Below are 13,604 nucleotides of genomic sequence, written 5' to 3' on the forward strand. Positions count from 1 at the left end.
ATTTCACCTCCACAAGAAATTTCTTGACATTTTAATCTTGCTTTAATCTCTTTTTAATCACCCCTAGCATGAATGGAACTCAATGGAATGAAAAGTCTAGTACAGTGTTTCTCAAACTTTTTCAACGTGCGCCCCCCCGTGTGTGGGGAGCTTTCCTTCGAGGCCCCCCCATAGAAAAGTTATGACAAATGTGTTCTAATACGCAACATTTTAATTAAACAAAACATATTAAATTATAAAAAGTAGTGCTGTTTGTTAGTAGCCTTATTTTTTTGGTTTAATTACACATAATTTATGGTAAATTTATTTATTTGATAAAATGTCATAAAACTGGGGCCCCCCTGTTTGAGAATCACTGGTATGACCGCCCTTTAGTCACAAACTCATTATTTGAATTAGCAACAGCAGTTTTCGTAAATTTGCTACATAAGAAAGTATTTCCAAATACAAAGTTTTTTAGGACACTCATTGTTTATCTTGCTTGCATGCTTTCAATTGAATTGTATTTGTTTATTTACACTGATAAACAACTAGTACTGCTAATATTGGATCAAAACAGCACTGGGATGATTTATTATTCTGTATCAGTCTGCCACAGTATAGGACCTGCACAGTATACACTATTATATACACTATAGTGAAGAAAGTAGTTCCAAACATGAGGGGTTTTGAGACACTCAGGCTGCGTTCACACGGTACCATAATACGGTTGTCAAACCTGTAAAAAAAAGCAGATATATCCAATACAAAAGAAATCCCCATGACTCCTGGTGACATTTTTTTTTTGCTGCTTGTGAAGCAAATCGGTCGGTTTTTGCAGGATATTGAACGTTATTTACAACATTATAAACATCCATACAGAACCTTGGAAACATATAAAGCGCGCTTTTACGCCTCCCCTCTCTAGGCAGCGCTAAGAGGCTGGTTTTGCCTGCGGTTGGTAAACCATACTGTCTGCGCCACCTACAGAGCGGGAGCGTAAGCGCACTTCCTATTTGGCTGCGTTAATGCTTTAAATAAAGTTCAATTTCTTGCAAAAGCGGATCGATTTGTTTCACACGTCATTATGATTACTTGGATATATCTGCTTTGGTAAAACGTGCAGTTGCTGAAACTGATTTTATGTTCATTCATTTTGGAAATTAAAATTTTAATAAGGAACCACCCTTGTTTATTTTTCTCTGCACAATGGTAAGCGTTACACCAGCCAGCTGTTTTTGTTAATTACATAAATAAAGTTTTGCCCATTGCATAAATAATACTTTTTTAAATATTTTCGTCCGTCACTATGGTTACAGGCGCCGCGTGTAACTAGCATACGGGTTTGAGGTCGGTTGCTGGTTCATACAGGCAGTGTTCTATTTGTGTCTTTAATTTGCTGTGTGAACAGGACACTTCCAGACTCATACCTGTAAGTAAATACGGTTGTCACTCCCGAAATTTTGTTGTGTGAACGCACCCTAATGTACTTATTGCATGCTTTTAGTTGAATTGTATTTTAACTTGCTATGCACACTATTGTTTATTAACACACTTGTTTTTAGTGATTGTATATAAAAATCCAGTTTGGTGGACTTTAACAGTGCATACTTTTTGTATCTTCAGTGCATGTTCCACACGTACGCTTTAGTATTGCTCTCGGCTAATAAGGGTGAAACTAAAGAATATGGGTTAACAATGCAGCTGGAGATACAAAATATGGCTGTAAATATACAATGATATAAGTTTGTTATGCAATCAATAACGTTGTCCACAGGCAAAGTCATACAGTGGTTCATTTTTCACATTTAACCTGGAGGAGCAACTGTACACTCACTTCCCATCATGCACATTACCGGCATGATTAAGCATTGTCATCTCAGTCTTCCTGCACAGATACTCTTTGAAGTGAAACAACATGCATTCAGAACCAGAATTGTCCGGTCTCCGAATCTGATTGAATGACAGCCCTTGCAAGGGTGCTATATCGGAAAGCTTTTGTGTCACTTCACAACAGTATAAAACCTGCACAGTATACAATGTAGTTACTATTAGTTGTATTCTGATGTATTTTAATCTGTAAGGGCCCATTATTATGTGTCAAACCTATGTGGTAACTTAACATGGCTGATCTTGATAGATCTGAGTGTAGCAAATAGCTAGACAGAGCCTATAACATGTTTGACACAATGTCCCTCCAATTACATTCGAATTGAACTTTATTTGACTGCCCTATCCTAATATACAGCTTAAACACACATTTGGTTGCATGTTTTTACATCACAACATTCTATGTGAAAGTATATGGATACATATTTACCCTGTAGGCACAAATGTGCTTCTTCAGTGCATGCTCCACACGCACATTTTAGTAAACATAATTCTGCCCTTAGCTATGAGGGTGAAATAAGAGTATAGGGGTAAACATCATTTAACTATGGATATATACACTGACATACTTTTTCCAAACAGGTTTCCACGGGCAATGTCATACAAGTGGTTCATTTATCACATTACCTGGAGGAGCAATTGTACACTCACACCCTGTCATCAACCCCACCAGCAGGGTAAAGCATTGTCATCTAGGTCTTCCTGTACATATGACCTTTGCAAAAAACAACACATGCATAATATTACTTCGTAGATACAGTCCGACACATTGCAAATTGTCAAATTATGCAATTCCCCATATTTGATAATCATTTAACAATCAATCAATCGATTAATCACTAACTGTTATAGTGCAAGTCTTTCTGCAGTGGCAAATAGCCAATGACATAAAAGTAAATGTCAATCAAAACGCCAGCTTCCTCATGCACTTTTCCCGTCGTCACCTCCAGCTGGGACCTGTTGCGCACTTCCAGCAAAGATATTTTAATCATGGAGATAGCAACATTCGGTATTCAACCATTAGAAAACACGAAACAGTCAACTTGACTCAGCTCCTCAGCCAGTCAATAATGATCAGTGATATCTGTCGCAGGCGTTCAGAGTGTTACGACAGTCAGTTACAGTTTACATTTGACAGTTTCATGCCTTTGTTCCTTAAAAAATGGCCTTTGGTCTCCTTCCCTGGGCATAGCAGCATTAGCAGTGTTTTATTGCTAAGCATGCAGGCTTCCCTGAAGAGAGTCTTTGCTTTCAGTAAGCTAGCCGTATTTGCATTTTTTGTATCGGACCTTATCAGCTGCGGATGCCATTTCATTGCGTTCACAGCCAGCCTAGTCTCGTAGACGTTTAAAAGCCCAGGTGTGGTTGGCATCGGGAATCGTTGTGATCATGGCTAGTTTAACTTCTGTGCGCTCCCTTAATTTTTTTCTCCGAACACGTGCATGACCTTGCTATTTCGACCATCGTTAAGTTTTATCAACTTAATTATTAATTAATAGAAGATCCTTTGTTAACATCCCTAATTGTGATGTTTTTTTATTAGTAAAGGTCTCATTACCATGCGTTTACACCAGATACGGTAGAGGCGGCAAAAACTTGCTATTTGCGCGTAGCTGGACGCTTGAACATTTGCGTTCACTCGCTTCATTCTCGCGTGCTAGCCATTCTAGAAATTCTATTCATGCAAGAAATTCATGAGGAAATTTGCGTCATGGGAGGGGCTTCTGCGAGTCCGCTGAGACTCTGCCACTCCGCTCGCTTCCTGTAATCACGTCACTACTACAGCAAGGTCCTGATTGGTTAACGCGGCGCAGAAATCCGCCGAAGTTCAGATTTTTGAACTCACGCGTTTCCCTCTGCAATGCTGAATACGCGAGATGCACAGAACACGCCGCGCCACAGGATGCCTAATCGCGTCTTTGCATTGACTTAACATGTAAATAATCCGTGTTTGCCGCCTCTACCACGGCTGGTGTAAACGCAGCATTACGGTATACTTCTGCATCAAACACGGAATGTCAACATGGCTGTTACATGCAAGATTTGATTGTACGCATCATTCTGCAAACGGCTACACCATAGATAGCTATGCTTAGTTTACGATAGAGATGCACCGATACTGTTCCCTTTCAATACGGTTCACTTCGCATTGCGTCAGTTTGCTGACGCTATGGGGGAAACTCCTGTTTACTCCGTGATTGAAGCCTATTGGTTAACGTCTGTAGAAAATACAGACCAATGACGTTTGAGCCCGCGCGGGGGCGTGGCACACGTCCCTATATAAGCCGGTGAAATACGTCAAGAGCTCATTACTTTTCTCCTTCAGCGCGAACCTTCTCGCTGCTCCGAAGAAGAAGCCCTTACTCGCCGTCGATCCAAGCACTGCAGCGGACTACAACACACCAGCGTGTTCCCCTGCCGCTTTCCGGTGAGCCTAAAAGAGAGTTATCTAAAAGAGCAGAAGCGCGTTGAGATAATGTCGCTTCGGCATTGCGGCTCCTGCCGAGCCCCTTTGCCTGTGGAGGATTTCCACAAGGAGTGCGTCATCTGTCTGGGTCCTGCCCACGCCAAGGCCGTACTCGCCGAGGCGGGCTGCGCCCACTGCGAGCTCCTTCCTATCGCGGTGCTGCGCTCCCGCCTCGAGATCTTTAAACGGAAGGCTTCCCGTGCTCTCCCGCCTAAACAGCAGCGGAGCCGTGAAGCTGGAAGACGCCCTGAGACCGAGTCCACGCCGGCTCATCCCCCGCGTGCTCTGTCTCCCCGCCGTCACCCTGTCACCTTCGCCCATGAAGACCTACGCCCCCTGCCGAGTGCTAGCGGCATGGTTTCCTTTGGGTCCGGTGACAACTTGGAAGTGATGTCATCCTCTGAGGAGTTAGAGGATTGGGCGGCTTCGGATGACGACGCCCACGCAGCCGCCGCTGATGAACCTACCGAGTCGCGTCCTCACGACTCTGAGCTCATCCGCATCTTGACACAAGCTACGACGGAGCTCAACATCAAGTGGTCGCCGCCGTCAGAGCCTCAACTCAGCCGGTTGGACGAGTGGTTTCTGCAGCCCGGGCGCCGTCAATCGTCCCGCCAACGGCAGGCGCCGTTTTTCCCTGAGGTTCACCAGGAGCTCACCAAATCTTGGCGTGCTCCCCACTCCACCCGAGCTCAGAGCGCCGTCTCCCACGTCCTCTCCGTAGTGGACGGCGCTGATGAACACGGCTACTCCAAGATGCCGCCGCTCGAGGAAACTGTCGCCGCCCATCTCTGCCCGTCTTCAGCCGGCGGATGGAGGGCTAAATTGAACCATCCGTCAAAGCCCTGTCGCCTGACATCGACCCTGGCGTCGAAATCTTACGCCGCCGACGGCCACGCTGCATCCGCTCTCCATACGATGGCGGTGCTGCAGGTATACCAGGCAAAACTCCTCCGTGACATGGACGAGACAGGTCCGGACCCGTCGACCTTTCAGAACCTGCGCAGCGCGACTGATCTAAAGTCGCCACTCAGGCTGTAGGAAGAGCCATGGCCAGCCTGGTTGTTCTGGAGAGACATCTGTGGCTGAACTTGACGGAGATAAAGGACACGGATCGGGTTGCCCTTCTTGACTCGCCCGTGTCACCGTCGGGGCTCTTCGGCTCCGCTGTGGAGGGGTTCACCCAGCGCTTCACTGAGGCACAGAAATCGTCGCAGGCTATGCGGCATTTTCTACCAAAACGATCTGCCTCAGCGTCTGAGACCGGCCGCCCAAAACCGCCGCCAGCTCAACGCCCTAAGCCAGCACCAGCTCAGCCCCAGCAGAGAGCTGAACCGGAGGTCAAGCGCCAGCGTCCTGCACGACCGGCTGGCCCGCCTCGACGCCGCGGTCCCCGTCCTCGGATTACGCTGGACCCGACGCCGGCGCCGCCTCCCTGAAGAGAGTCTGAGGAGGAAAAGAGGCTCTGGTCCCGCTTCGGCCGGCCCGCCCTCGAAAGTTCTGCGTGTTTCAGTCCCCTCGGGCGCTGGACACACCCTCGCTGTAACAGCGAAACACAAATTTTTACCTTTTCACAAAAAGAGCAAATTTCCTCCTCTGTACACACAAACACACACACACGGCTTAACGTCCATAAGCATATCGACGCTCGCCGTCAAATTTCACGTTTGGCAATCCACCCCCGGTATGCCGGGCTGGATTCTAAACGTAATCCAACACGGTTATTCACTTCAATTCGCCCGGAGACCACCCCGGTTTCGCGGCGTTCTCTACACCACTGTCCCAGACGATCGTATGCAGATCCTCAGGGAAGAGGTGCGTTCTTTATTACTAAAAGACGCGATAGAGACGGTCCCGGCGGATCAAAGCGAATCAGGCTTTTACAGTCGTTATTTTCTCGTTCCAAAGAAAGACGGCGGCCTCAGACCGATATTGGATCTACGCGTTTTGAATCGCGCTCTTGCCAAACGGCCGTTCAAAATGCTTACAGCCAGACGAATCATGGCGTTAATTCGACCGGGCGATTGGTTCATATCAGTGGATCTGAAAGACGCTTACTTTCACATTCCGATAGCGCCACGTCACAGGCCGTTCCTAAGATTCGCGCTCGACGGGACAGCATACCAGTACAAAGTTCTGCCCTTCGGATTATCTCTGGCACCACGCACATTTACCAAATGTGCGGATGCGGCTCTCGCCCCTCTCAGACAGAGCGGCATCCGCATATTGAATTACCTCGACGATTGGCTTATTCTAGCACAGTCAGAGAGGGAAATTACTGCGCACAAGACCGTTGTACTCCAGCATTTGGAGAATTTGGGGTTCAAAATCAACCTCCAGAAGAGTTTGCTCACCCCCACGCAGCGAATCGCGTTCTTAGGCACGACGCTCGACTCATTAAAGATGCGGGCATGGCTTACACAGGAACGCGCTCTCACGGTCAGACGCGAGGCGGCATCGTTCAAAGCGGGTTCACATCTCCCTCTCAAACGATTCCAAAAAATGCTGGGTCTGATGGCAGCAGCATCCCTACTAATACCGTTGGGAATGCTGTTCATGAGGCCGCTTCAGTTTTGGTTGAAAGCGAAAGTTCCGCCCCGTGCTTGGTTGTCGGGCCGCTTATTAATCAAAATCACGTACAGCTGCGTGAAAGCGCTTTCGATATGGACATCCCCTCACCTTTTCCTCTCGAGCATGGAGCTCGGCTCCGTGAGCAGGAGGAAAGTGGTGACTACGGATGCGTCTGCGACGGGTTGGGGCGCTCACTGCGACGGCGAGCTCGCCTTTGGTGCGTGGAACAACCAGTTGTCTCAGCTACATATCAACCACCTCGAGATGTGGGCGGTTATCTTGGCGCTACGACACTTTCGACCGAAACTCCAACATCAACACGTTCTAGTGCGGTCGGACAGTATGGCGGTGGTTTCGTTCATAAACCACCAAGGAGGGCTGAGATCTCGCTCCCTATCCAGGCTGGCGAGACGGCTTTTATTATGGGCTCACGCGAACGTACGTTCGTTAAAAGCGACTCACGTACCGGGTGTAGCCAATACGGGTGCAGACATTCTCTCGCGCAACGGTCCGCCGCCGGGAGAATGGAGACTGCATCCTCAGACGGTCGAGAGAATATGGACCGTCTTCGGCCGGGCGGAGATCGATCTGTTTGCGTCAGACGAGAACGCGCATTGCCCGATCTTCTTCTCGAGACACCACGATGCCCTGTCGCAAGCATGGCCGGCGTGTCTTCTGTATGCTTTTCCTCCAGTGGCTCTGTTACCACAGGTCCTTCAGAGGATAAGAGAGACGAAATGCGCGATAATTCTGGTCGCCCCGTTTTGGCACAATCAACCATGGCTCCCCGACCTATGGCAGCTGAAAACATCAGCACCATGGCCAGTACCGCTGAGGAAAGACCTCCTATCTCAGGCGAGAGGGACGATATGGCATCCACAGCCGGAGCTATGGAATCTACACGTTTGGTCTCTGAACGGCAACCATCACGCCTTTCAGGACGGGTGTTAAATACTCTAACTGAAGCTAGGGCCCCATCTACCAGGCGCCTTTACGCTCAAAAGTGGTCTATTTTTTCTGACTGGTGCACGACGAAAAACTTAAACCCAAACACCTGTGAAGTGGAGCATATTCTCTCCTTTCTGCAGGAAATGCTGGACAGCGGTCGCGCGCCCTCGACGCTTAAAGTGTATGTGGCGGTGATAACGGCGAATCACGCCCTTATCGCCGGTCGCACCGTGGGAAAACATGATCTCATCATTAAATTCCTCAGAGGCGCTCGCAGACTAAACCCACCGCGACCTAACACGGTCCCGTCTTGGGATCTGTCCACGGTCCTGAAAGCGCTGCGCGGTCCCCCTTTCGAGCCCCTCGAACAGGCTGACCTGCGCGCTCTCTCGTTTAAAACCGCTCTCCTCCTGGCTTTGGCATCGGTTAAACGAGTGGGCGATTTACACGCGTTTTCAATTGACCCGTCGTGTCTGGAATTCGGTTATAACGATAGCAAAGTGATCCTTAGACCGAGAGCGGGATACATTCCTAAAGTTTTGACCACGCCATTTAGAGTTCAGGTGGTTTCACTTCTCGCCCTTCCGACGGCGGACGGCGAACAAACCCCGAACACGCTCTGCCCCGTCAGAGCGTTAAGAATATACACGGACCGTTCTGCCTCATATCGCAAGTCAGATCAGCTGTTCGTAAGCTTCGCACAACATTCCTTAGGTATGCCGCTCACTAAACAGAGGCTATCTAAATGGATCGTCGAAGCCATTGCTTTGGCTTACGCCTCCCTGAATGAACATTGTCCAGTTGGTTTAAAAGCTCACTCCACGAGGGGTATGGCTTCATCTTGGGCTTGGTCTACGGGGATTTCTATCGTTGACATTTGTAACGCGGCCGGCTGGTCCTCGCCGTCTACGTTTGTCAGATTTTATAGCCTGGATGTCCCTGCCTTACAAGCACAGGTCTTATCGGCTTAATGATTCACGCGACTGCGTTTCTGTATGCCTTCACAGTGCGTTGCTAGCTCACCGTCATGGCTACCTATTAATAATTCATGCACAGCTCGCGGCGCGCTCAGGGAACCCGCCGTCTTGTGCTCTATTGTATATGCATCATGGTGCGTTTAGAAACTTCACTGTATGCGTATTACTGTCTCATATATGGTGCTTACACTTGCGCTCGCTAGAGCTATGTATATGCTGGGTTAGGGCCACATGCAGTGTCTCTCCGGTAAGGGCACCTCAGTCCGTTGTGTATGCACGGCGGGATGGGATTACGTTCCCCCATAGCGTCAGCAAACTGACGCAATGCGAAGTGAACCGTATTGAAAGGGAACGCTTAGGTTACTCACGTAACCCCGGTTCCCTGAAATAACGGGAACGAAGCATTGCGTCGCTGGCCGTGCTACAAACGTCTACGCAGCGAGTGTTATTCGGCTGCGCGCTTCAGTCGAATAATAATGAGCTCTTGACGTATTTCACCGGCTTATATAGGGACGTGTGCCACGCCCCCGCGCGGGCTCAAACGTCATTGGTCTGTATTTTCTACAGACGTTAACCAATAGGCTTCAATCACGGAGTAAACAGGAGTTTCCCCCATAGCGTCAGCAAACTGACGCAATGCTTCGTTCCCGTTATTTCAGGGAACCGGGGTTACGTGAGTAACCTAAGCGGTATCGGATATCAGCCTCGATACCACATTTTCTAAAGTACTCGTTAAAAGTCCCCCGATACCTGGAATCGATACCACGGTCTAAGAAATGTCTATGTTTGAGCGGCGTGTAAGGGGTTAATGCCTCTTGTGTTGTTCAAAGAGGCAGAGTTTGCAACAAAATGGAAAACTAGTCCTTTGTTTTTTTGTTAAATTATATGACTAAAGCTGTTACCTGTAAATTAAATCAAATTTTTTTATTAAGTACTCGGTATCGGTATCGGCAAGTACTGAAATGCAAGTACTCATACTCGTACTCGTATTCCAAAAAAGTGGTATCGGTGCATCCCTAGTTTACGACATAAGTTTGATGAAGTAGAGCCGGTGAAAAAAATCGTCTGTATTTCTCTTGGTGAAATACAGCTCTGTGTAGTAAATGATGCTCCATCTGAAAGCAGGTGATGGCGATTTACTACTAATCACTGAACCGGCTTTACTGATGAGACACGCATGAGAGATTTTTTGCCCAGCTCTATGCAGAAGTACTTTGTGAACTCATCTTTGAAACTTTATTTATTTATTAACTGAAGAGTTTTGGCACACTCCTTATTTGAAAGCTTTCTATTGAATTGTATTTCATTCCACTATGCCAAGTGTCTAAACAAATCCAGGTCAGATTTAGTTAGGAAGTCTTAAAACTTGCCAAGAAGAACTATTTATATATTAAAACAATGTAAACAAAAACGCAATGAGTATGATGTTGGGTTTGATACAATGAGAAGCTACGACTATATGACATGCTGTGGCGGAAAGGAGCTAACCTCCCTTGGCCCAAAACAGGCAGCTTCTTAATTGTACCATTAGTAAATGTCAAAAAGTAAATGCTTTGCCAATCAGGGGTTATTCATTCGTTTGTGCTCCATTACAAACTATTGCTTCACTGGCAGCACAATTACATTGCTGCAGTGAAATTCTGGCTCTTAATGCATTTGTTATTTCAATGCAAAGGTCACTGGAGGATTCTGGTAGGGTTGGTGACAGGGAGTCAGTATACAATTGTCCCTGCAGGTAATGTGATAAATTAACCGTTTGCCTATGGACACCTGTATGGAAAAAACTACTCTGGCAGGATTGTTTTACAATATACACCGCTGCATTATGTTCATTCCCATTCTTTTATTTTACACTTACCGCTAAGGGCAGAAATTTGACTTACATTTTAATGTGCATTTGGAGCATGCGCTGCAGAAGCTTCGGTGGACCTACATGGTAAGTATGCATTCTTATACTGACTGTTTTGATATGGCCCAGTTTGAATTTTCTGGGTTAAAGGACTCTCCACTGAATATTCAGTTCCTTTAAAGGCTGAATTTATTTTATCTCTACATACCGCAGTAATCCCTCATTAGTCAAAACCTCCTCTCCTATTCTCAATGTTTTTTATGTCTCACCGGGCCGACTTGTTGGTAGCAGAGTGAAGTTATGTCTGCCCCTTCTCTATTTTCCACCTCATTACATTTCAAATCTATTGGTCTTCTGCATCCTGCAACTTTGAAATGTTACTGCTCAAGGTATTTTCCATCTTTGTACTCACATCTACAAGAAGGGATTTAAAGTTTTAGCCCTTTTGCAGACAGCACATTATGTAGAGAAGACTTGAATGTTCAAGTGTGGTTTATCGACAGCAGCGGTTTGTTAAGCTGCGTGGTAAATGATCTTATTAATGTACTGGCTGTTTGGTTTATTTGTAGATCTGTCTCTGTTCGGTCCTTCCCACATGCTCTCATCAGCATTAGCACAGACTTGCAAATTTGTATCAAAGAATAAACATCAAGCTGCGATTCATTACCCACAATGCCTAGAATAATGTCAGCTATGGGCATTTGTTTCTCTCATCTGTGTGCAAAGTTTGCAAATGAAACTCTCTCTCTTGTATAAAGAGTAACATTGTGGATATCAAGATCACTTAGAATCCTCATTACCATGAGAGCCACGCGTAACTGTCCAATCAGCTGTATTATTAGCATCGTCAACATTATCATCATTGTAATCATCTTCAGAACAGTCTATTTTGCATCTGTTTATTATTTACATTCTCTCTCAGAGAGAAAAGAAGGAAACTTGTTGTTTAATCAATTATTTCCCTAACATTTGCCCTGAGTTATTTCTGTTTGTTGTGTTTAAGGATGATAATTTGGGCCGTTAGAGTGCCAAATGAGTAACGGTAACCATAGGGACAGAGATGTTCTGTCAGTTTAGTGTTTTTGGGGGGAGATACGATAGCTCATCATCCTCTGAATTTTATGTGGGTCAGCTCATTTTAAACGTGTGTTCTCAAACAGACTCTTAACCCTTTGCACACTTTAAATAATGATGGGGATGGTAGGTAAAGAGCAATTACATTAACCTATAAAATGTCGATATGTGACCCAACCATTGGTTGAAACACCCGATCATATGTAGGTCAATTTAAACCTAATGTTTGTCCATATTTTACCCAACGATGATCTAAAAACAGCACAGCATTTTAAGGCTTGCATCTTAAGCCTTATGTGTTGTTGGGACCATTTTGGGCTATTTTTTTGTCTTAATTTCACAAAGACTTTCTCTGTGTTTCAGCAAATGGAATGATTTTTGGTGACAAATCTTATATTTACACATATTTTAAGAAAATACTTTGAAATTTTTCAAAAACTCAACAATATATGGTGTTTGCCAAAAAGCCACTAAATTAAACTGCTGTAAAACTTTTTCAGATTATTATTATTATTTGCATAAATCTGTTAATCAAGCTCAGTATTGATCAAAGCTACCAAATGTTTACAAAAATGTCATGATTTTAACTCTTTAATTGCCAAGTTCATAAGTGATGTCACTGATTTGGTGGAAAAACACAAAATGACTGAATTTTAATATGAAATGCGATTGTGGACTGAATTTTTTTCATAGTCTTGGGCATGTCAAAGATGAGTAAAAACATTGGCTATGATGCATTTTTATTTTTAGTGCAGCATTAGATTTATTTATTTTTTTCTCTGTCATTTATGGTTCGTGGCCGTTTTTGTCCCATAGACTTCCATTATAACAACATTTTTTTTATTGCAGAACCATGACACCTTATTATCATGCATTCTTGGTTGTTGGTGGTTTTTCCTTTTGCAAAGAGGTCAAATTTGTCATTTTTACGGTTGATCACCATGTGGCACTATTAACCCTTTAGTATGCCTGTGCAAAAAAATTTTTTTAATATTTTTTTATTTCTGGCTTTGAATTTGAACAATGCGCAAGGGTTAACATGCACATTCAAACCTTTAGGTTATTAAATGGTCAATTTCTCGAACTGTGTTTAAAGCATGTGATTTCAAGGCTTCTTTTGAACGTTGTTGGGTTATACTTTATTTTACAATGCTTTATCTTACACTGTAATAAGTAATAAGGATTAACAACATCTACTTACGTTAGGGTTAGGGTTCGGAAAACACATGTGCAGCCGATGAAACCGTATATACATAAAAAAATGTAACAAGTGTCAATTTGTCGGTTATTGCAGGGGTCAAGAAGTGAGAATGTCAGCACGGCCTGAAACCTCTCACTTTCAGCTCGTTTTTGTCCCTCATTGGAGGTTATAAAGGTGGTTCAGACAGAGCCAAATGGTGTTGATGGTGTTGTATATTGCTGGTATAGAGCTCCTACAGTTACTGTAGCAGATCGCCAGCTGAGCTCAGCCGCCCCTTGCAGCCACCCACTGGGCCCCAGCAGCCTCTTCCTGCTGTCTTGAGATGAAGGTATTAGGCCAAAGCAGTACACATAGAGCTTCTGTTAATGTAAACATGCAATGCCAGGAACAGGAAACATTACACATAATGGTGAGATAAGATTTTATTTCTGAGTTAAGAGTTATTTGCTTAAAAATGTATTACAGTGGATATCATGTTTATTTTTCCAACGTGGTGAGTTTCTCCACTGAGTATTGTTCCACTGAGGAAATATACATTTCCTTTACTTACACCTCCCATGGGATATTATAAACCTTTTGTGTATACCCAACACAGCATGGAAAACCAGCTCGGACACACTTCACCTGAAACATTTTCATAGCTTATGC

This window comes from Paramisgurnus dabryanus, chromosome 15, assembly GCF_030506205.2.
Source record: "Paramisgurnus dabryanus chromosome 15, PD_genome_1.1, whole genome shotgun sequence".
Classification (NCBI taxonomy): domain Eukaryota; kingdom Metazoa; phylum Chordata; class Actinopteri; order Cypriniformes; family Cobitidae; genus Paramisgurnus; species Paramisgurnus dabryanus.